The sequence below is a fragment of the Stenella coeruleoalba genome (genome assembly GCF_951394435.1).
Source record: "Stenella coeruleoalba genome assembly, chromosome: 9".
Lineage (NCBI taxonomy): Eukaryota > Metazoa > Chordata > Mammalia > Artiodactyla > Delphinidae > Stenella > Stenella coeruleoalba.
In genome coordinates this window covers 43,565,785-43,589,169 of record NC_137155.1, presented here as the reverse complement: position 1 = coordinate 43,589,169, position 23,385 = coordinate 43,565,785, and the positions used below count along the sequence as shown (strand labels likewise).

Sequence of the window (23,385 nt, the reverse complement as noted above, 5' to 3'; positions counted from 1 at the left end):
AGCAAACAATCCAACAACACATTAAAAGGATCATACAGCATGATCCAGTGGGATTTATCCCAGGGATGCCAGGATTGTTCAATATACGTAAATCAATCAATGTGATACACCATATTAACAAATTGAAGAATAAAAACCATATGATCATGTCAGTAGATACAGAAGAAGCTTTTGACAAAATTCAGCACCGATTTATGATAAAAGATCTCCAGAAAGTGGGCATAGAGGGAACCTACCTCAACATAATAAAGGCCATATACAACAAACCCACAGCAAACATCATTCTCAATGGTGAAAAACTGAAAGCATTTCTTGCAAGATCAGGAACGAGACAAGGTTGCCCACTCTCACCACTATTATTCAACATAGTTTTGGAAGTCCTAGCCACGGCAATTAGAGAAGAAGAAGAAATAAAAACAATACAAATTGGAAAAGAAGAAGTAAAACTGTCACTGTTTGCAGATGACATCATACTATACATAGAGAATCCTAAAAATGCCACTGCCACCAGAAAACTACTAGAGCTAATCAGTGAATTTGGTAAAGTTGCAGGATAAAAAAATTAATGCACAGGAATCTCTTGCATTCCTATACACTAATGTTGAAAAATATGAAAGGGAAATTAAGGAAACACTCCTGTTTACCATGGCAACAAAAAGAATAAAATACCTAGGAATAAACCTACCTAGGGAAACAAAAGACCTATATGCAGAAAACTGTAAGACACTGATGAAAGAAATTAAAGATGATACCAACAGTTGGAGAGATATACCATGTTCTTGGATTGGAAGAATCAATATTGTGAAAATGACTATACTACCCAAAGCAATCTACAGATTCAATGCAATCCCTATCAAATTACCAATGGCATTTTTTATGAAACTAGAACAAAAAATCTTAAAATTTGTATGGAGACACAATATACCCCAAATAGCCAAAGCAGTCTTGAGGGAAAATACCAGAGCTGGAGGAATCAGACTCCCTGACTTCAGACTATACTACAAAGCTACAATATTCAAGACAATATGGTACTGGCAGAAAAACAGAAAGATAGATCAATTGAAAAAGATAGAAAGCCCAGAGATAAACCCACACACCTATGGTCAACTAATCTATGACAAAGGAGGCAAGGATATACCATGTAGAAAAGACAGTCTCTTCAGTAAGTGGTGCTGGTAAAACTGGACAGCTACATGTAAAACAATGAAATTAGAACACTCCTTAACACCATATACAAAAAGAAATTCAAAATGCGTTAGAGACCTAAATTTAAGACTGGACACTATAAAACTCTTAGAGAAAAACATAGGAAGAACAATCTTTGACATAAATCACATCAATATCTTTTTTGATCCACTTACTAGAGTAATGGAAATAAAAACAAAAATAAACAAATGGGACCTAATGAAACTTAAATGTTTTTGCACAGCAAAGGAAACCATAAACAAAACAAAAAGACAACCCTCAGAATGGCAGAAAATATTTGCAAATGAATCAACAGACAAAGGATTAATCTCCAAAGTATATAAACAGCTCATGCAGCTCAATATTAAAGAAACAAACAACCCAATCCAAAAATGGGCAGAAGACCTAAATAGACATTTCTCTAAAGAAGACATACAGATGGCCAAGAAGCACATGAAAAGCTGCTCAACATTACTAATTATTAGAGAAATGCAAATCACAACTACCATGAGGTATCACCTCACACCAGTTAGAATGGGCATCATCAGAAAATCTACAAACAAGAAGTGCTGGATAGGGTGTGGAGAAAAGGGAACCCTCTTGCACTGTTGGTCAGAATGTAAATTGATACTATCACTATGGAGAACAGTATGGAGGTTCCTTAAAAAACTAAAACTAGAATTACCATATGATCCAGCAATCCCACTACTGGGCATATACCCAGAGAAAACCATAATTCAAAAAGAAACATGCACCCCAATGTTCATTGCAGCACTATTTACAGTAGCCAGGTCATGGAAGCAACCTAAATGCCCATCGACAGACGAATGGATAAAGAAGATGTGGTACATATATACAATGGAATATTACTCAGCCGTAAAAATGAAATTGGGCCATTTGTAGAAACGTGGATGGATCTAGAGACTGTCATACAGAGTGAAGTAAGTCAGAAAGAGAAAAACAAATATCATATATTAACACATATATGTGGAACCTAGAAAAATGGTACAGATGAACCAGTTTGTAGGGCAGAAATCGAGACACAGATGTAGAGAACAAATATATGGACACCAAGCGGGGAGAGCGGCAGGGGGGTGAGGGGGGTGGTGTGATGAATTGGGCGATTGGGATTGACATGTATACACTGATGTGTATAAAATTGATGACTATTAAGGACCTGCTGTTTAAAAAAATAAACAAAATAAAATTTAAAAATTTTTTAAAAAAGGAAGGAAATGCTGATATATGCTTCAACATGGATGAACTAAGTGAAACAAGCCAGTCATAAGACAAATACCGTATGATCACACTTATATGAGATACCTAGAGTAGTCAAACTCATAGACACAAAAAGTGGGAGGGTGGTTGCCAGGGGAGGGGAGAATTGTTTAATGAGTATAGAGTTTCAGTTTTGAAAGATGAAAAAAGTTCTGGAGATTGGTTGTCCAGCAATTTGAATGTATATGACTACTGAAGTGTATACCTAAAAATGATTAAGATGGTACCAGCAATCCCACTACTGGGCATATACCCCAAGAAAACCATAACTCAAAAAGATACATGTAGTGCTTCCCTGGTGGTTCAGTGGTTAAGAATCTGCCTGCCAATGCAGGGGACATGCGTTCAAACCCTGGTCCAGGAAGATCCTACATGTTGCGGAGCAACTAAGCCCGTGTGCCACAACTACTGAGCCTGTGCTCTAGAGCCTGCAAGCCACAACTACTGAGCCCACGTGCCACAACTATTGAAGCCCGAGTGCCTGGAGTCCATGCTCCACAATAAGAAAAGCCACTGCAATGAGAAACCCGTGCACTGCAATGAAGAGTAGCCCCTGCTCACTGCAACTAGAGAAAGCCTGCATGCAGCAGTGAAGACCCAATGCAGACAAAAATAAATAAATAAAATAATTTTTTTAAAAATTAAATATACATGGGTACATGTACCACAATGTTCATTGCAACACTATTTACAATAGCCAGGACATGGAAGCAACCTAAGTGTCCATTGACAGTTGAATGGATAAAGAAGATGTGGCACATATATACAATGGAATATTACTCAGCCATAAAAAGAAATGAAAATGAGTCATTTGTAGTGTGGTGGATGGACCTAGAGTCTGTCATACAGAGTGAAGTAAGTCAGAAAGAGAAAAATAAATACCGTATGCTAACACACATACGTGGCATCTAAAAAAACGGTACTGATGAACTTAGTGGCAGGGCAGGAATAAAGTCGCAGACATAGAGAACGGATGGACTTGAGGACACAGTGGGGGAAGAGGAAGCTGGGATGAAATGAGAGAGTAGCATTGACATGTATACACTACCAAATGTCAAATGGATGGCTAGTGGGAAGCTGCTGCATAGGCACAGGGAGATCAGCTCGATGCTTTGTGACGACCTAGAGGGGTGGGATAGGGAGGGTGGGAGGGAGGCTCAAGAGGGAGGGGATATTGGATATATGTATGCATATAGCTGATGCACTTTGTTGTACAGCAGAAACTCACACAACATTGTAAAGCAGTTATACTCCAATAAAGATATATTAAAAAAAAGAATATTAAAAACTTAAAAATGGTTAAGATGGTAAATTTTATGTATGTTTTATCACAATTTAAAAAATCTAATATCACTGGAAGTTTTCAAAAGGCTTTGATAACCAGTTTATGGATAATACTTTGAGAATCGTTAGACTAGAAGAATTATCCATATCCATAATCTTGTCATCAGTTTGCTAGTCCAGACTCTAGACTGTTTCGAGGGTTTGTCTGGCCACTCTGGAACTGTGCTAGTGAGTGTTAAACAGGGGAAAAGGGAAAATCAATCCAAGGCTTAGGTGACCTGCTTGAGTCTTGGGGTTCCTTACAGGCCAGTAACCTGTATCTATGGAGGAATTCACAGGTTTAGCTGTGTCTTTGTCTGAACCCCTTTGAGGTGGAAATGGACCCCAAAGAGAGTCCAGGGACTGATTCTCAGGGCAGATTATCTCCAAATTGGAAGATGTAATAGTCACACTAGCAGAGGCTGGGCTCTTTTTGACAGTTTTGACTCTCCATTCTAGAAACAAGACAGAACAATTGGCACTTTCACCAGGTCAGAATAGTTGCAGTGTTCATAATAAGATAAACAAAACTGTCACTTACGGTTGTGCAGTTTGTCCACTGCTCAGAAGAGCAGCTGAGGAATGATTGAGGGTCTAAAATGTAGCTCACGCTATTTAAAGAAAAATTTGTTTTTACTGGAGTATAGCTCACCCTATTCATCAAAAATTGTGCCCTGTTGCAGGGTTCCATCTGACCAGAAGGGGTAATCTCTTCCTTGTCCAAAAGTGTCATCTTTGCCAAGACCTAAATGAGGGCCTACATCTTCCTCGAGGGGACCTTTTAAAATTCATGCCCAAAGGGGGATACTTTTAAAACTTTGTTGCAGGCACCTTATAGACTATCATTGGCTCTCATTCCAAAAGCAGGCTGTCAGATTAAGTGATTGGGCCAAATTTCAATTCATACTAAGTTTTCAGAACTTGGGCAGGGGGTGGGAAGTGGGCAGAGGGAAGAAGGCAGGCTTAGGGGGATAATGGCTGAGAGAGATGGTGTAGAAGGGGGAGGAAGGCAGAGTGGCCACTGTAGTAATGCTATACCTCGTTGACATGCCCAGTCCTGAGCATGGCCTCATTCTCAGGTCATTACGCTGGTGTCACATGGACTGAGATTTATAGTGCATGCAAAAATTCTTTGCGATGCTCACACATGTGGATAGACATTTATCCATTTCTCTATACCAAGGCTTCCTAACTGGGTCCTCTGGGCATTTCCTGAACCTCCTCAAATTGTACGCAAAATTTAGAGAGTATGCTGTTACATGTGTGATTCTGTGGGGGAAGTTCATAACTTTAATAGAATTCTCAAAAGGATATGAGACCCAAGATGGGTTAAAAACCAGAGTAGATAAACACCTGGCCCCTTCCCTCTGAGTCTCTGTAGTTCAGGCACTTGTTCTGTCTTGTTCCATATCTGCCTGTATCTTAGCATTCCCCATGACTCCCGCAGACCAAACACTTATGAGTGGTGCTCATAAGAATGCCACTTCAATTAGTTAAGTAGGCACAGTGATTTTTTTCCCCCTTCTACTATATTGGTCTTCAGAAGTTTTGCTTGCATTCTCTACGCCCTGCCCGCCCGCCAAAAAAAATTTTTAAAACTGTTTACAACCTCACATCTAAAAATGGATGTATAAAACTTTAAGATCAAGTTTAAATCGTTGCAAAAGACATATTTTCTGGCATATTGTACATGCTTTCAATATATTTGCCTCAGAACTTTGGAGTCTCAAATATAGTCCATTCGAGTTGATTCAAGTGTCCAACATATAATTTAATTAGCAAAGTCAGTCCTTGCTGTTGAACCTTTCAGCCAAATCAAAGTTATTTTCTGCCAGAAAAATATTAGACTTTCTTTTTTAAAAAAATTCAGATCAACGTGTGAACATATCCCTGTGATAACTTTCTTAGTTTTGAATTAAAATTTTTAGGTTGGTAAGTTTATAGGAGAAACGAGGTAAGCACGAGGGAGAGGGAGAGAGACAGAGACAGAGAGAGACACAGAGACACAGAGAAACAGAATAGAGAGAAAAGGAGAGAGGAGAGGTTTAGCTCCCATTATTAGTCCTTCTTGCCACTTTCTGATCTCTTTGCTTCCCTCCCAATGGACTTATCCTCAGAGGCATTTCAAATTTGTCCCCTGGTTTGCTTTGCAGGTGGGTTTAAACCCTGGGGCAGTTTACCACAGCAAGAATTAAGTAGGGGGAAGAAGTGTTTTTTGATTTTTTTTGTTGTTGTTGTCAAGCGGGAGACAGGTCATTGTGAAAGGGGAAGAAAGAACATGAAAACCGTCAGAAGGAGAAGCATTCTCAAGCAGATCAGTTTTCAAAAATTCTTATTTTGAGATAATTTTAGGTTATAAAGAGTAGCAAAAATAGTCCAGGGAGGTTCCACATACCCTTTACCCAGCTTCTGATAATGTTAACGTCTCCCCCAACCATAGTATATTTATCAAAACTAAGAAATTAACATTGGTTCAGACTTCACAGATTCATACATATTTCACCAGTTTTCCCACTAATGTCTTTTTTTCTGTCGCAGGATAATATGTTGCATTTACAGTTGACCCTTGAACAACATGTGTGTTTGTGTGTGGGGGTTAATCTGCCTATAATTTAGTCGATCCTCCATATCCCTGGTTCCTCCAAAACCTTGGATTCAACCAACTGTGGACTGTGTGGTACTGTAGTACTTACTACTGAGAAATACCTGTGTATGGATGGATCTTTGCAGTTCAAACGTGCATTGTTCAAGGGTCAACTGTAGTTCTTGTGTCTTCTTAAACTCTTTAATCTGTGACTGTATCTTGGTCTTTCCTTGTCTTTCATGACCTTGACACTTTTGAAGAGTACTTTTCAGGTATTTTGTATAAAGTATATTCATTTGAGTCTGTCTGATGTTTTCTCATGAGTAGACTGGGGTTATGCATTTTTAAGAAGAACACCCCAGAGGTGAAGTGCTTTCATTGTATCAGGTCAGGGGTACGTGACATCAACATGACTTATCATGGTGGTATTAACGTTGATCACTTGGGTAAGTGGTGTATGCTGGGTTTCTCCACCATAAAGTTATGGTTTCTCCCTTTCCATCTTCTATTTGATAGAGGAGAGTCATTAAGTCCAGCCCACCCTCAGGGGAGAGGAATGAAACTCCACCTCCTGGAGGGAGGAGTAGCAGAAAATATGGATAAATGTTAAAACCATCATCACAGTAATTAATAAATATTTTGGGAGAGGCTATTCAACTATCCTGTTTAACATTAAAGTTTTGCCTCCTAATTTTAGCATTTGTCAGTGTATCTTATCTGCAGGAGTTATTATGGTGGCATTCTAATGGTGATTTTCTGTTTCACTCATTCTTTCTTGGCTTCACGCTTGGCCAAGCAAATATATAAGGAAAATAGTCTCCTCTCCATTTATTGATTTATTCATTCATTTGTTTATATGACTACAGATTCACTGATGCTTATTTTATTCTTTGGGTTATAAACTGATATTATTTATTTTGTTGCTCAATTTCTTCCAGCTTTGGACACTGGGAACTCTTTAGCGTTGTGTACGTTTGACATGCTTCTATCTTCCTTCCCTCCAACTCTCCCATCTCTTCCTTCCTTCCTTCCTCCCTCCCTCCCTTCCTTCCTTCCTTTCTTCCCCCCCCCCACTTTTTCTTTCTTTTCTTCTTTCTTTCCACTTTCTTATTTTCTGGCACTACAAGGTATTCCAGGCTTACCTTGTATTTTCCATGCCCTGTCCCTAGAATCAGTCATTTCTCCAAGGAGGCCTAGTTCCTTTTATAGGTAAATGGTATCTAGAAACCAAGGTCTGAATGATAGCTAAGCAAATACATTTTAAGAAAGAGTATATGTGAAAGTTGAGGATCTGGAAATGGATTAATTCACACATCCTCTGGAAATTCTTGTGTGTTGAACATTAGGTTTTTTTGTTGTTGTTGTTTGTGGTTTTTTTTGCGGTACGCGGGCCTCTCACTGTTTTGGCCTCTCCCATTGCGGAGCACAGGCTACGGACGCTCAGGCTCAGTGGCCATGGCTCACGGGCCCAGCCGCTCCGCGGCATGCGAGATCTTCCCGGACCGGAGCACAAACCTGTGTCCCCTGCATCGGCAGGCAAACTCTCAACCACTGCGCCACCAGGGAAGCCCGAATATTAGGTTTTTATAAAGCTTAAAGACATACTGTGTATTGTCAGCCTAAATACCTGAGAAATAAGTTCTACAAAATGCTAAAACTGTGAATATATGCTTACCACCTATGTTATATGTGATAGTTAACATGCTTTATTAGAAATAAGAGTAATGGCAAATCGAAGCTGGTGAGGAAAATGCCTGTTAACTAAATATATAGATTAACCCCATTCTTTTGTTCTTAAGATTCTTTAGAGCTAATCAAGCTCAAATCTATAATCAGCTAAGTGGTATTTCACTTCTTGAATGTTTACTTCTGAACCCTTTAGTCTCTGCTGCAGGGGCCTTGGGTAGGTATTAAAATCTCAGCATTCTTGCTTGGTATCCTCACATTTTCTGGCTTCTTCAGATTTGTGGCATTAGCAATTTCCTGCTTCACTGCTCCTCCCTATAAAACAAGCTGTAAGGTTTTGTAGTCTTACAGGCAGAGTTGTGTAACAGCACTTCCATCTCTCTTTATAAAAAATCAGCCTTTTTTTTTCTTGCCTGGTGCCTGCCTTAGTATGGTCACTCAGGCTTTTAGGATATTTAAATGGTAACAGGCTCCCCTGGTAGCACAGTGGTTAAGAATCCTCCTGCTAATGCAGGGGACATGGGTTCGAGCCCTGGTCCGGGAAGATCCCACATGCCGTGTAGTAACTAAGCCCGTGAGCCACAACTACTGAGCCTGCGCTCTAGAGCCCACGAGCCACAATGACTGAGCCCATGTGCCACAACTACTGAAGCCCGCATGCCTAGAGCCCGTGCTCCACAACAAGAGAAGCCACCACAGTGAGAAGCCTGCGCACCTCAACGAAGAGTAGCCCCTGCTCGCCGCAACCAGAGAAAGCCCACATGCAGCAACAAAGACCCAATGCAGTCAAAGATAAAAAATAAAAATAAATAAATAAATAGTAACAAAGGAATCCCAGAAAAACACCCCATGAACTGATGATAGCTCAGTTTCCCTGTAATTCTTCTTGACACTTGTGGAAAGTTGTGGAAAATGTCTGAGATCAGTGGCCAAGACTGAGTACACACGTGCAGTGACTGAGGGAAGATTTGGGCTGTGCTTGCATTCACACCAGATACTTTGGGCTTAAGGAAAATTTTGGCTCTGAATGTGGTGCTGTTGTCATTCTTTTTTTAGACTATTGCAACATTCCTCATTGAAAGAAGACAGTACTTGAGCTTCTCAGAAAGGAATACTTAAATTTGTACCCAACTTAGAACATAAGCTAAAGAAGGACCATTTGAATGGCATTCAGTAAGTACCTGCCTTTCCTATCTCCACCAAATGTACACATGTGCTCTGACACCCACTTAAATGGTTTCCAACATTTTTGAATGTGAAGAAACATTTTTAATGTCTTCCAATCTCTAAAATCCCCATAAGAGCAGTTGTGTTTTTAGGATCTGCTGAGAAAACATTTGATGACAAAAGCTGTTATGAATTCAACAATGCTTTGAAATAAATTTGTTTTGCACAACAATATATACATACATTGGAAAAATAGTGGTCTGTCTTCATAGGATACATACTATTTATTCAATCTATAAATAACTCTTGGTTTGCGCATAGATTCTGAATCTCCTCATAATAAGCTTAGGGCCACAGTCAGAGCATGATAGACCAGCAACTATAGATATAAACAGTAGTTGATTTAGTTAACTGATGTTACCAAGAGTCCTTAATTAAGGGGTGGTAAGAAATCAAGGTTAAGCCTTAGGGTCAGAAACAAATCAAGATTAAGCCTTAGGGGCAGAGGTATTAATAAATATCAGAAGATTTAGTAATAAGAACAATATTTCACATTTCAAGTGACACATGCACTTTTTCACTGTTTAAACAGAATCCTATACAGAGAGCTTAACTCTTGTTAGAATCACTTAATACCTGGAGGTAGGAGGTTGAGTAAATTAGATTGTAGTTGATCATGATAGAAGCAAGACTCAATTCTAATGGCCATTAGTAGCATAGAGATTGCTCTTAAACAATCATATTAAAATTTGTCAGTGAAACAGCCACTCTGATAATTTGGGGAGAATTAAATTAGTACAATTTCCTGTGATAGCAATTTGGCAAAGTGTGTTGAAAACCTCAAACACCTTGGTCCAGTAATGCTATCTCTTGGAGAAATAAAATGAGTTTCAGCACTTTTTATGTTGGTAGAGAATGTGGAACTATCTACATTCCAACAACAGAGACATGGTTGAGCTCATTATGGTCTACTGATTAGATGGAACATTAAGTAGTCATTAAAAATTATCTTTACACATTCAACTGACTGGTTGATTGAGTCAGGCTACTGTGGGTAAACTTGGCCAAAATACTCATTATTATATTTTTCGTTTTCTGCAAGCATGTACCTTTAACAATGAAGCAAATAACACCTAATTTAAAAATACTAAATAAAATAGTGTAATTGTGCAATGAAAAAAAATTATATTTACAAAGTATTCATTAGGTGTAGAAATGCACATATGTTATTTAAGAAAAAGCAGTGTACCAAATTGTACATATAGTATAACTGTGTAGATAACTTTTTTCAGATTTTTATGATAAACCTGAATATCTTTATAACAAAAGCTCAAGATATTTGTTTATTTTCAAACTGTGTATTACAAATTAGTTTCCTCTTTTTAAAAATAATATTGGAAAGCAATATGTAAAACAGCAAGATCATTGGCTTTCTAAACAAGCAGACTTGGGTTCAGATTCCAGCTCCAGACTTGGTGGATGTGTGACCTTGGGCAAGTAATTTAAAAGCTCTAATTTCAGGCTCCTTATCTATATAATGTGTTGTCATGAAGACAAGATGTAATAACATATATGTAAAGTGCCTAATATAAAAAGGCATAGCTGGGTTAACAGTTCAGAAACTGCTATGCATGTATACTGGAGTTTTGAACAAATGAAAAAATGGATGGTGGGTGATGGGAGCCAGATTTCTCCAAGTTGGAGAGAGAGGTTACAGATAAGCAAGGAGAGGGCAAGAGGGGGTAGATGTACCACGAGATACTGGATTAAAAACAGAATCATCATTATGAAACTGTGTTTAACTTAATATAGATAAAGATGGATAGATGCAGAAATAATTATAGATTTTTATAACCCATATTACATAGGTGAGTATACATACATGTATTTTTCTAGCTCTGTCTGCTGAGAGGGCCTAGAAGCAGTGACACCCCAGTAGCAACAAGCGTACTCAGAGCATAGATCTTGGTTTCTAATACTATTTTCTAATAAAAGGAACTAGGGCTCCCTGGAAAAATGGCTGATTCTAGGGTTGGGGCAGGGAAAACACAAGATGAGCCTGGGGTGTCTTGTAGTGCCAGAAGTTGAGAAATGCTCAAAAAACAAAAAGATAGGAGCATGTCTAAGAGACACTGGAGGCAACCTAAAAGAGTGGCCAGTGGCCAAAGCTGGAAGGATGTGAGCAATAAAATGAATATTTTTGAGTCCATACTCAAATATAAATGATTGATAAACAAGTAAACGAATTGGGAGAAAAGACAGATCTTCCTTACAGAACTCCAGGTAATTTATGGAGATAAGTAGAAACTGACACACCATTGTAAAGCAATTATACTCCAATAAAGATGTTAAAACAAACAAACAAACAAAAAACAGACTTCCTCCAGGAGGTGGAGCTCAGTTCCTTCCACCCACCCAGTGTGAGCTCTATAGTAATTTGCTTTCAAAAAGTAGGTTATGGAAAGGGGGAAAAAGAGTAACTTTACAGTGGAGAAATCTGACCAACCCTGCCTCTGGCAAGTGATCAATGTTCACATCAACAGTCATAAGTCATGTTAATAAATGTACCCTTAGTATAATGTGATTCAAAATGACACTACTTTTGTGTTCTTTATCTCCCAAACCTGTAACCCCAGTCTAATCGAAGAAAATAAACAAATTCAAATAGAAGGACAATTTTCAATATACCTCAAAATCGTCAAGGTCATTAAAAACAAGGGAAGTCTGAGAAACTGTTACAGTAAAGAGGGGCCTATGGAGACACGACAACTAAATGTTATCTAGTATATTTTATGGGATCGAGGAACAGAAAAAGGACACTAGTGGAAAAGCCAGTGAAATTTGAACAAAGTGTGTGTAGTTCATAGTAATGCACTGGTGTTAGTTCTTTAGTTGTGGCAAAGATACCATAGTTGTATGTAAAATGTCACCTTTGCTGTACCCTAGCAAGTGATTGAAAAGTTCCTTCTTGAACATTCCAAGCTACAAATTGAGGGAGCCTGTTCCAGCTTTGGTCAGCACTGAAGATTAGGTTATTCACTCTTCATTCCCAATCATCCATTCAATTAGGACTGGTTGTGCACCTTAGGGCCTCCTGCTAGAGCATTAAGGTACATCAGTAAAGAAAATGAATGTGGCTTCTGCCCTCCAGAGGTGATTAGAAAGTGCATGCCTTCAATAAGCAGACTTCCATTTCCACGCAGTATTTACCCAGTGATCCTAGTTCTGCCTGTTTTGGTGCCACAAAGTATATAGAGAATCTCTCTTGCTCAAAATAATCTTCAAATTTAGGAAGGCAATGACCATCTTCCTCTAAATTTGCTCCAGACAAAATGCCCTCTCTCCCTTCAATATTTTCTCAAATATACAGTTTTGGTTTTCCTCTAAATCCTGTTTGTCTTCTAGTTTTTTCATATTCTTCTTGGGGTATGGAGTTCAGAATAATTTTAACCACGACTATGTAGCTAGTCTGCTAGTTGTGTGACATACTTACACAAACTGTTTATTTTTGATAATCCCCAAAGCTGATATTGTTACCTCATGTTACTCATGAGAAACTGGTACCTTGGTTAGGGACATTAATTCATCTACAAATGAATTTATTGAGGAACTACTTTGTACCAGGCCCTCTTCGAAGTGATGGGGATAAAACAGTGAATAAAGCAGATTAAGTCTCTGCCTAATGGAGTTTATTATTCTAGAGCAGCCATGGGCCAAATCCAGCACCTGCCATCTGTTTTTATGAATAAAGTTTTATTGCAGCACGGCCCCACTCTTTGTTAACATATTGCCAATGGCTCCTTTCCCCTATAATAGCAGAGTTGAGAAGTTGTGACAGAGACTCACATGACCCACAAAGCCAGTAATATTTACTCTCTGGGCTTTTATAGAAAAAGTTTGCTCACCCATATTCTAAGGAGATTGAGAGTATAGGGGATGGTGCTTAGGCATCAAAGGAGAGAGAAAAAAATAAACTAAGGAATTATATGTCAGATGTGATGGATGCAGTGGAGAACAATAAAGCAGGGAAAGGGAGACGGCAAGTGCAACAGTGGTGTGTGTGTGTGTGTGTGTGTGATGGAATTTAGGATGAGAGAGGAACTCTTGGAAATGGTAACATGGGAGTAAAGACCCAGGGACACTGAGGGAGTAGAGAGAGAGGGTATGTAGGAGAGGGACGTTTGGCCAGAGGGAACTGCAAAGACCCTGACGTGGGAGAGAGTGTTACTAGGCTTGAGGAACAGTGGCTGGAGAAGAGAACCCAAGGGAGGAGGAGGGTGGTAGGAGATGAGAATGGAAGTGGAGGTGGTACAGGGCCTGCATACAGTGGGGCCATATAACTTCTCCGGCTCCCCTGCTGGCCGATGTGGTAGGCAAGAGAAGATTGGGGCAGAGGGGCTAGATGATGGGACCACAATGTAAACTATTGTTCTGGCTGCTGCGCTGAGGACAGACTGAGGAAGGGCAGGAGCAGAAGCAGTCAGGCGACTACATGGATGCAGGCAGCAGATAATGGTGGCTCAGACCACAGTCACACAGAGTGAGGGACAAAGCAGGACTGTGGCCCCAGATCTACTTTACCCCAGAGCCCAGGCTCTGTCAAACATAGATTCTAATCACAGAACCTGATACTTTAGTCCTGGGTCACGTAAGGCAGCATTTACCTGCAAAAAATCCAGCTTCCTCGTGGATTCTCTGTGTCCTGTCAGGAGAATGGTGTGACTCTAGTAGATGAATCCCTAATAATAAGATAATTGAGGGGCTAGATAAAAACTAGGGGCAGTGCTCATTAGCTCTTCTGAGTCAGAGTAGGGACACTCATGAACATAATTAAAGCTCTGAAGCACAGTTTCTAAAAAAAAAAAGGGACATATATACACACTCACAATATTTTGCATACATTTTTAGGGTGTTCACTACCTCTGCCTCTAGGATTTAATATTGAGAACTGATTGCTTTGGGGTTATCTGAATCAGAGCACTGGCTATAAAGTGAGAATTCGAGGTTCAGCAAGAAGGGAAGCTGCCACTTCACTGAGTGAGTGGGGAGACATGTGGGCACATGTGAACCTTATGGCATCTTTTAAGTTAGCCTGGATGTATCTCCTATCGTACTGACACAAAATGATATATTTATTCATCATTTTTCAAAACATAAAGGTATTAATTTTATAAAACATTATAAATTTTCTTTGGTACAAAATAAATGTCCCTTTTGAAATACTTATTTAAAAGCTGAGTACAAGGTGATATCCCATCTCTCCTTCAGCATCAAATGCCTTTGTCATGTTTCTGCTCCCATTTACATTTTGTAAATGAAGAAATTAAAGCAGTTTTATGGGGAACTTAGATTCTTCTCCATTCATGGACTTGACTGAAAATGGGAAAAAAAGGCCATTCAGGCCGAAATGATGAGCTTTCTCCTTCCTCCTTTGTTACCTGACCAGAGTTGCACAGAAATGTTGGCTTTTCCATGTGCTGACTAAGCTAGTTTATTAGCCTGGTGTGCATCTGGATTTGAAAGATCCAGACTGCAATTCTATTTCCTTAGACAATACTTTTTATCTGACTCAATCCTAGCATTTCTTATCTAGAAGCAAGGACATTTTTCTGGTTGTTGGATTACTTTGATAAAGAGATTTGAGAAAGAGAAAAGCAGAACAAGAATAATAGGATATTTTCTCAAGGCACATGTAGACACCATTATTTATAATAACAAGAACCTGAGAGTGTTCTCAACCAATTTTTAAAAATTCATTTCATGAAAATTGGGTATTCAACGGTCACCCTTTTCTTCATGTTTCATTGGCTTTTTCTGTAAACACAGCACTTATATGTGTAGATCTTCCACTCTGAAATGCTAAAATGAATCAATTATTAAGTGGCTTACCTTTATCAAAAACAAGGTCAATCTTATAACTGCATTGGTTTGCTAGAAAGCAATGGTGATTAGGCTAGGCGTTTATCAATGGGAATGAACCCCAAAGGTGTAAAAGACTTTGAATTCAACAAAAATGACAAGAGCCCTTCAGCAATTTTAAAGTAGTAAAATAAAAGAATGAAAATACCTTGACTATAAGATTTCAAAATCAAGCTATGAAGTCTTCCTGTTTCCTTTTATTTGGGCTGTGAGGATTCCTTTGTAAGAAATTTTAGTTTGGTTTAATAGGCAAGCCGCGCTACAGCAATATGTGGAAAACACGAGGTGGCGCTAGAGGACTGTAATAATTGACCACAATTAGAGCCCTTTGCAAATCACACCATTGTCAGAACCAAGAGGAGTGTGAAATTTTACATTAAAGACTGATGCAAATGATCAGCTTTCTTTCTCCTCTGACTATGGCTTAGCTCGCTAAGAATCCAAGTTCAGTTTTGTCATGAGTGAAATAGAGTTTATGCAGTGCTCACTGGGCATTAACTTTTCAAAACAAACTACACTATAGAAACAGCATTCCTTTGTTTGGATGCTCCCATTTCCAAATTTTGTTGATCCTTAAAGTCATGGTCTTAGTTTGCTTAACAGTCATCAACTCACTGTAAACCATCCACATGAAAATACTACTTGATAGTCATCTCTCCAATGACTGACAGTTTCCTTTCCTTATTTTGTGCAGCTTTTTTTTTTTTAATTTAAAGGGTCACGGTAAATCTTGGAGCATAGCAGAGCGTATGATGAAAGGTGAAGGCTGTTCCTTCATCCTCCACTTGCTCATGTTGTAAAAAAGAATGAAAAATGTCTGCTGCATAAGCTGATCTTCGTGTTTCATCTTGACTCTTCAACAGGAAAATCCATTTCATAATCATTTCATTGAGGGTTGTTTTTGTCCATTTTCATTGGAAGATATCCATTTTCTGGAAGTCAGTTAAGATTTGGCAAAAGAGAAAATAGTACACAGGGTTAATCATTATTACATTTCTATTCTCTTTTTGAAAATGATAAAAGAAAGCATATACCTAGTTTTTCAATCAGCTTATTTGTCGAATTCTTCTGCAATACTTGGAAAGGTTCTCTCTCATTAATTAATTCTGAAACCTAAGATACAAGGTAGAAATAGTAAACTTGAGGTTTAAAATATAAAGATACATAGTCTAAAGATAAAATAATACCTTAGTATAGTCACATAGAATATCAGTTTCACAAAATTAACACATATCTAATATAGTTCATCTTATTTTGAATTGTAGAAACTAAAATCCAATATTTCTACATTGCAGATTCACAATTTACCATGATATAAAATGAGAAAAATAATTACTAATATACAGTAAAGTTTAAGTTAAATTATTCCAATTTTATATTTCTTTATCAAAGATAATTTTAAAAATTAAAAATTAGCACTTCGGTTTTATATACAACCCCTTAGAAGATCTCAATGTAACTTCAAGTTTTGGGACAGATGATGATTTTAGGATATAAGCTACAGATTGAGGGTCTCTTGGGCAGGTACTTGGGATGCTGAGTGAACTCCTTGACTGCCGTAAGGAGTTGGTCCATCTCATTAGAGAATGTATTTCTTTCATAGCATCGTATGTGGCCATATAAATTTTCCTTGTTTTTTTTTTTTTTTTTTTTTTTTTCTTAGAGCCCATGACTAAAAGTAAGGCAAATAAGATTGCCAGACTTTTGTTGCTAACCTTGAAGGAGTCAATAATGTTGGGATAGTTGTTAGTCATTACTCATTCAGATCTCTAATGGAGCCCCAATGACCTAAGAGGATTAAGAAAGCTTTCAAAATTCGCAAGTTTCCATACTGGGGAAGTAAAAGGAACATTTAAGAACTATATTTCAGGTGTGCAGTTCATATTAGGCTCAGAAATCTCTTGCTTAATAAATTTTTTTTTTACTAAGTGTATTTTATTTTTGGTTCCATTGGGTCTTCATTGCTGTGCGCAGGCTTTCTCTAGTTGCGGCAAGCGGGGACTACTCTTCGTTGCCATGTGCGGGCTTCTCATCACAGTGGCTTCTCTTGTTGCGGAGCATGGGCTCTAGGCGCGCGAGTTTCAGTAGTCATGGCTCTCGGGCTCTAGAGCGCACCTCAGTAGTTGTGGTGCATGGGTTTAGTTGCTCCGCAGCATGTGGGATTTTCCTGGACCAGGGCTTGAACCGGTGTCCCCTGCATTGACAGGCGGATTCTTAACCACTGCGCCACCAGAGAAGTCCCTAAACCATTCTTTGATTTTTCTCTTAAGATCAGAAATCTGAGAGGAAGTTCTTGTGGCAAAAAGAAGTCCACTCCAAAGAGGAAATGTATTCCCAGAGAACATTTTAATCCTGATTTTCAGAAACTCAGACTTGTAAATCATTACTGTTTGAGCTAGTAGTAGTTTGATAAGCTTTCAAGGTGGAAAGGATCAAAAGCAGGAAGTTGTCAAAGAACTGTTTTGTTGATATTTTGTTAAGTTAAATTATCAAACCAATTGTAAGACTACTGGTTCATATGTTATTAAAGAGGAAAAAATAGAATTAAAGAATTTAATTTCATTGAAAAACATTTAGCAAAACATCTTCAATTCTAAGTGAAAAGGCTTGGAAAACAAATTTGAATTAGGTATCAGGTAGTTTTATATTTTTATTCAGGGAGCAACTATGGTGGAAAGAGGAAAGGACTGGATTCTAAAGTTGGAGATTTAGGTTCCATGTCTTGGAATAACCTTGGGCAGGTCAACCTCTTTAAGAATATTGCATCATAGTCTTATAAAATATATGCTACCAACATCCTATGGCTCTTGAGAGGATTAAAGAAGATAATGTATGATGTATGAAATAATTGTTCAGTGTAAAGCCCTTTTCATCCATCCATCCATCCATTGTTTATTTACTCATTCTAACATATATTAAACCTTCATTAAGTATCTTCATGTGTGGGTCTATTTTCTCACTTGATTTTTCATTGATCCTGAAAGTGCCATTTGATCGGTAGAATAAACAATGCTAAGCTTGGTCTAAGTTGTTTTTTTAAGTGGAAGGTATATAAAAATAGAATTTTTGAATCCAGTAGATAGTGCAAGATACGTCATGATGTTGAGTTACAGATGATAAGCCTAAAATCTGGAGTAACTATATGTTAAAGCAAAGAGCACCAAAAGAAAAAATTAGGGTTCTTTCTTGGTTAGTTTCAGAGTGGAGAAAAACCCTTGGGATGGAGCAGGAATTTCCAGACAAGGGTAATATTATAGTTAAAATGGCATGTAAAAATAATTCCTCTTGGGCTTCCCTGGTGGCGCAGTGGTTGAGAGTCTGCCTGCCGATGCAGGGGAAGCGGGTTTGTGCCCTGGTCTGGAAAGATCCCACATGCCGCGGAGCGGCTGGGCCCGTGAGCAATGGCCGCTGAGCCTGCGTGACCGGAGCCTGTGCTCTGCAACGGGAGAAGCCACAATAGTGAGGGGCCCGCATACCGCAAAAAAAAAAAAAAATTCCTCTTTTCAGGATATGGTCTATAAATTATCCTGACTGAAACAGAGGGCTATATAAGAAAATGCTAAAAGATACATTTTGGGTAGATCCATTTCATGAAGGTCCCTAAAGGTCAAAATGAAGATCAGAAATTTGACCTACACTCTGCTTAAAATTATAATCAGGCAGAAGAGTTAGAAAAGGGGGCAGAGAATGCCATTAGAGAAATATTTATGTCGTTCATCATACATTTTCAAATACTCACTGTAGGCACAGAATTGTGCAAAGCTCTGAGTGGGGGGGTTGTTGCAGATGTAGAAGGAGTTATTGATCCTCTCCACTAAGAGCTTCCAAATTAGTTAGAAAGAAGGTATAAACATAATGAGGAGTTAAGTATCACTGAGGGTGAGATATGATAAAATGCCAAAATGAGCAGACTGGTACTAGTTGGTACAGAGACTCAGGGAGAAGGAAGTTAAGAGGGCTGAAGAACATCTTGCAAGAGTGGTCTATACTCTCTGTGTACACTCTCTCTCTTTACGTTTCTTTGTTGAATCTACTCCACTCACCTTCCCCCTCATCCACCCACTGAAACTGCTCTTGCCAAGGTCACCAAAGATTTCCATATTTCTAAATTCAGTGGTCATTTCCAATCTTACTTGACTTATCAAAGCATTTGATTGAGTTGCCTACTTCTCTCTCTTGGCTTCCTCCTACATCACTGAGTACTCCCTCTCAGTCTGCTTCCCTGGACCCACCCGACACCTGACCTCTTAACAATGAAGTGCTCAAGGACTCTTTTCGTCTTCATCTACACTGAGTCCCTTGATGATCTCAGGTCTGTAAATACCTTCTATATAAATAATATCTAAATTTATATTTTCAGCCCAAAACTTTACCCCAAATTCTTTTTTTTTTTAATTTATTTTCTTTATTGTTTTGGCTGTGTTGGGTCTTAGTTGTGGCATGCGGGGTCTTCGTTGAGGCATGCGGGATCTTTTGTCGCAGCACGGGCTCTTCATTGTGGCGCTTGGGTTTCTCTCTAGTTGTGGCAGGCGGGTTTTTCTCTTTCTGGTTGTGGCTTGCGGACCCCGGGACGCATGGGCTCTGTAGTTTGCGGCACGTGGACTCTCTCGTTGAGGCGCGCGAGAGCCCAGTAGTTGTGGCGCGTGGGCTTAGTTGCCCTGCGGCGTGTGGGATCTTAGCTTCCTGACCAGGGATTGAACCGCATCCCCTGCACTGGAAGGCGGATTCTTTACCACTGGACCACCAGGGAAGTCCCTCCCCTGAATTCTTGACTCATAATACTCAATACATCCACATGGATGTCTAATATACATCTCAAACTTAACATGTTAACATGTCTGAAACTCAGCTGTCAGTTTTTCTTCTCCCTCTGCCTTACTTTCTTCTCTCACAGTCTTCTTCATATTAATCAGGGTACTCAGGGCAAAACCCTGGAGACAACAGTGTGTCTCATATTCCACATTCAATCCATCAGCAAATTATGTCATCTTTCCCTTCAAAATATATTCAGAATTGGTTATTTTCTCACCAATTCTACCACAACCCATGTCACCGAGTCATCATTGCCTCTTGCTTGGATTATTGCAACGGTCCCTAACTGTTCTTCCTGATTCCCCTCTTTCTCCCCTTAAAGGTGTTTTTGACATGGAATCTAGAATAATCTCGTTAAAATGTCAGTCAGATGTGTCACTTCTTTGCTCAATGTAAGAGCGTTCTATAAGGACTTATGAAGGCAAATCCTTCCAATGCCCTACAGATGCTACTCAAATTTGTCACCTCTGACCTCATCTCTTTGCCATCTCTTCCTGGCTCACTCTTCCCCAGACACATTGGCATTCTTGCTGTTCCTCTAATATATGAAGTTGTACTTCTTTCTCAGCTTTTTTCGCTTGCCGTTCCTTATGCCCAGAAAGCTCTTACTCCAAATATTTTCATGGCTTACTCCTTCACCTCCTTCAATCTTTACTCAATTGTCATCTTTTCATGAGGCTTTGACAGTCTTTAATTGCTACCACGAGAGGTTCAGATGTCATCCTGTGAGATAGAGTTTTAAAATTCCAGTCCATCTGCTTCTAGAGTAAGGTTTCTCAAAGTGTATTCTTCTGACAGTGTTTGTCAGGATCACCTGGATGCTGTTAAAATGCATCCTTTTCAGGGTCAAAGACCAGACCAATAAATTGTAATTGAAAGTGGGGCTGGTAAGGCACATTTTAATAACCTCCTCCAGGTGAAAATTAAGCAAACTAAGGTTTGGAAACTACTGTCTTAGAGTATCCTGGAGAGTTATCTAGGATTGCTTGGGGATGGAACAAAGGAGAGGAGGTGGAGTGGAGAGTTTATAGATGCGGATCTAAGCATTCTCTCCCAGACTCAACCAGAGAGGCTTTGAGTTTCTGTTTTATTTACCATGTGTCTGAGTGAAGATTCTCTTGAAGAAATGGTTTATTGGAAAAAATAAGTGAACACATAAAATAGCCCCCTCTATATATGGGAAAATGAAAGAAGTTTTATTTATTTATTTATTTTTGGTGTGCAATGGAATAAAAGGGCAAATGTGTTATTTAAGAAATAATCCAGGGACTTCCCTGGTGGCACAGTGGTTAAGAATCCGCCTGCCAATGCAGGGGACACAGGTTCGAGCCCTGGTCTGGGAAGATCCCACATGCCGCGGAGCAACTAAGCCGGTGTGCCATAACTACTAAAGCCTACTGGCCTAGAGCCCATGCTCTGCAACAAGAGAAGCCACTGCAATGAGAAGCCCTCACAGCAATGCAGACCCAATGCAGCCAAAAACAAATTAAAAATAAATAAATAAATAAATTTAACTAAAAAAAGGAAAGCTTTAAAAAAAATAACAACAAATAATCTGGAGGTGTGTAAGGAATTTAATCCATGCTTCAGGCAAATATTTATTAAGCATCTATTATGTGTTTGGCACCATATTAGGTGCTGGGAGTACAAAGGTGAATAAGACATAGTCCCTACTATTATGGTGCTCACAGTAGTGAGATTAATGGGACTTGGGAAAGACTATAGCCAGGGAAAACATTTCAGAAGGCGGCTGTCCAGATACGAGATGATGAAGACTTCATCTAGAATTGGTCGTAAGGAGGTGGGTGAAAGAGATATTCTGAAGGAAGACGTGATGAGATAATGTACATGACTGATCTATGAGACACATACTAAAACAGTGAGAGCTAATTCTGAGGTTTAAAGGCTGTGTGGAAAGAAAATTTCGGTGTCACTAATGAAATTAGGGTAACTAATGAATTAGGGTGAATAGGACTTTGTGTGTGTGCTGGGGGCGTGTTGGGAGTATTAGTGAGTTTACTCTTGTATGTTTAGTGTCAGACAACTGTAGGACATTTGAATGATGATACCCTCTGGTTGCTGAAGATGTTAGGCTATAGTTTAGGTTCAAAGGGGTGGCTTGAAACTAAAAAACTGACAGTTTGGGGAGAGTTACTCAGAGGAACCAGCATAGGAGACAAAAAGGAACACTCAGAGAGGCTGAAAAGAAACCTGATAAGGATGGTTTTGTGGAGAATTGATGATGTAAAATTTGAGAAAGGCTATTGAATTCAGTTAAATGTAGGCTACAGGTTACCTCAGAGCCCTATCAGTGCAGGGATGGAAATATGATTCAGGGGAGCTTAGTGAGACCTCAAAGATCATGAAGCAGGAGCCACAGGTGACTACGATGTCAGGAATTTAACTGTGATGGGAAAAAGTGCTAGTGTATTTTCTTGACTGCGGGCTTCACAGTTCTCCTTTCTGCCAGGTTCATTCAGAAGCTCAGAGCCATCAAGTCTAGAGTCCTATTTTCCTATGGGTCTAGTTAATCCCATTTACCAGATCCAAAGCTGGTGGTAGTTATGATAAGGTGTTCATTTTCCTTGCTTGAGCTCCCCTCTCTCTAGCTCCCCTTCTCTCTTTTATCTGGTGCTGAAGGTGAAGGGGTTAAGGCAGCGTCTGATAGTACTGAAATGTGATACAGGATTTACAGTGTATTAATGCAGAATGAAACTAGAATTTAGGGACATCTGGGGATTTGGGGGTTCCATGTCATGCTTGGCCCTGGAAATGAGAAGGGTTAATGAGTCAGTCATAGAGTAATCCATTCAGACTAAATTTCTCATCAGCCCCTGATTCTGAGAAGAATGTTAGAGGGTGTTTAGGGTGAGGGAGCTTCTGTCTTCAGTCCTAAGCCTCCCACTCTGGTCCTATTCCTTTCTCTCATTTCACCAGGCTGAGATTTGCCTGAAACTTTTTCCAATTGTGCATATTTGAGCACTTCATAGATGAAGACTTGCTATTCCAGAGCCTCTGATGTGCTGTCTTGCAAGAGGTACACTAGGCTGTTTTCTGGACACTGTGCTTTCCAAGCGTGGCTGAAAGTTCAGCTCAATCCAGTTCAGGGTAGGCAAGGGGTGCAAAAGTGAATGACACAGTCCAGTAGAGAAGATTTAAACAGCATGGAGTAAATGATTAATAATATGTTTTGGTGCACAGATCTCTGAGAAAAGTGGAGAGGATGAAGGGTTATCTCTGAACGGAGGTATATAGGAAGATTAAGAGTTCATATAGAGGTTGAATTGAGAGAATTCAAAGCAAAGGAAAGAAGGTGTGGAGGCCACAGGTTGAGACATACAGTTGTGTATTTAGAAGTTCTAAGGATCCTGTAATTGATGAATGTGAAACAGTCAAGCAGAGGCCAGGGGACAGGATATGAAGATGGATGA

At 39.2% G+C, this 23,385-nt stretch overlaps 1 protein-coding gene across 5 annotated transcripts in view; it reads left to right on the top strand.

Annotated features, from left to right (window-relative positions):
* The window catches only part of NXPH1 (neurexophilin 1), a 412,148-nt gene that overhangs the window by 87,866 nt on the left and 300,897 nt on the right, over positions 1-23,385 (top strand). Inside the window, exon 4 of one of the 5 annotated variants that reach the window (XM_079932574.1) lies at positions 9,113-9,229. The exons of the other annotated variants lie outside the window; for them this stretch is intronic. The gene's annotated coding sequence lies outside the window, so the exon portion shown is untranslated. The remainder of the gene's footprint in view (positions 1-9,112; positions 9,230-23,385) is intronic. 5 annotated transcript variants of the gene reach the window in all.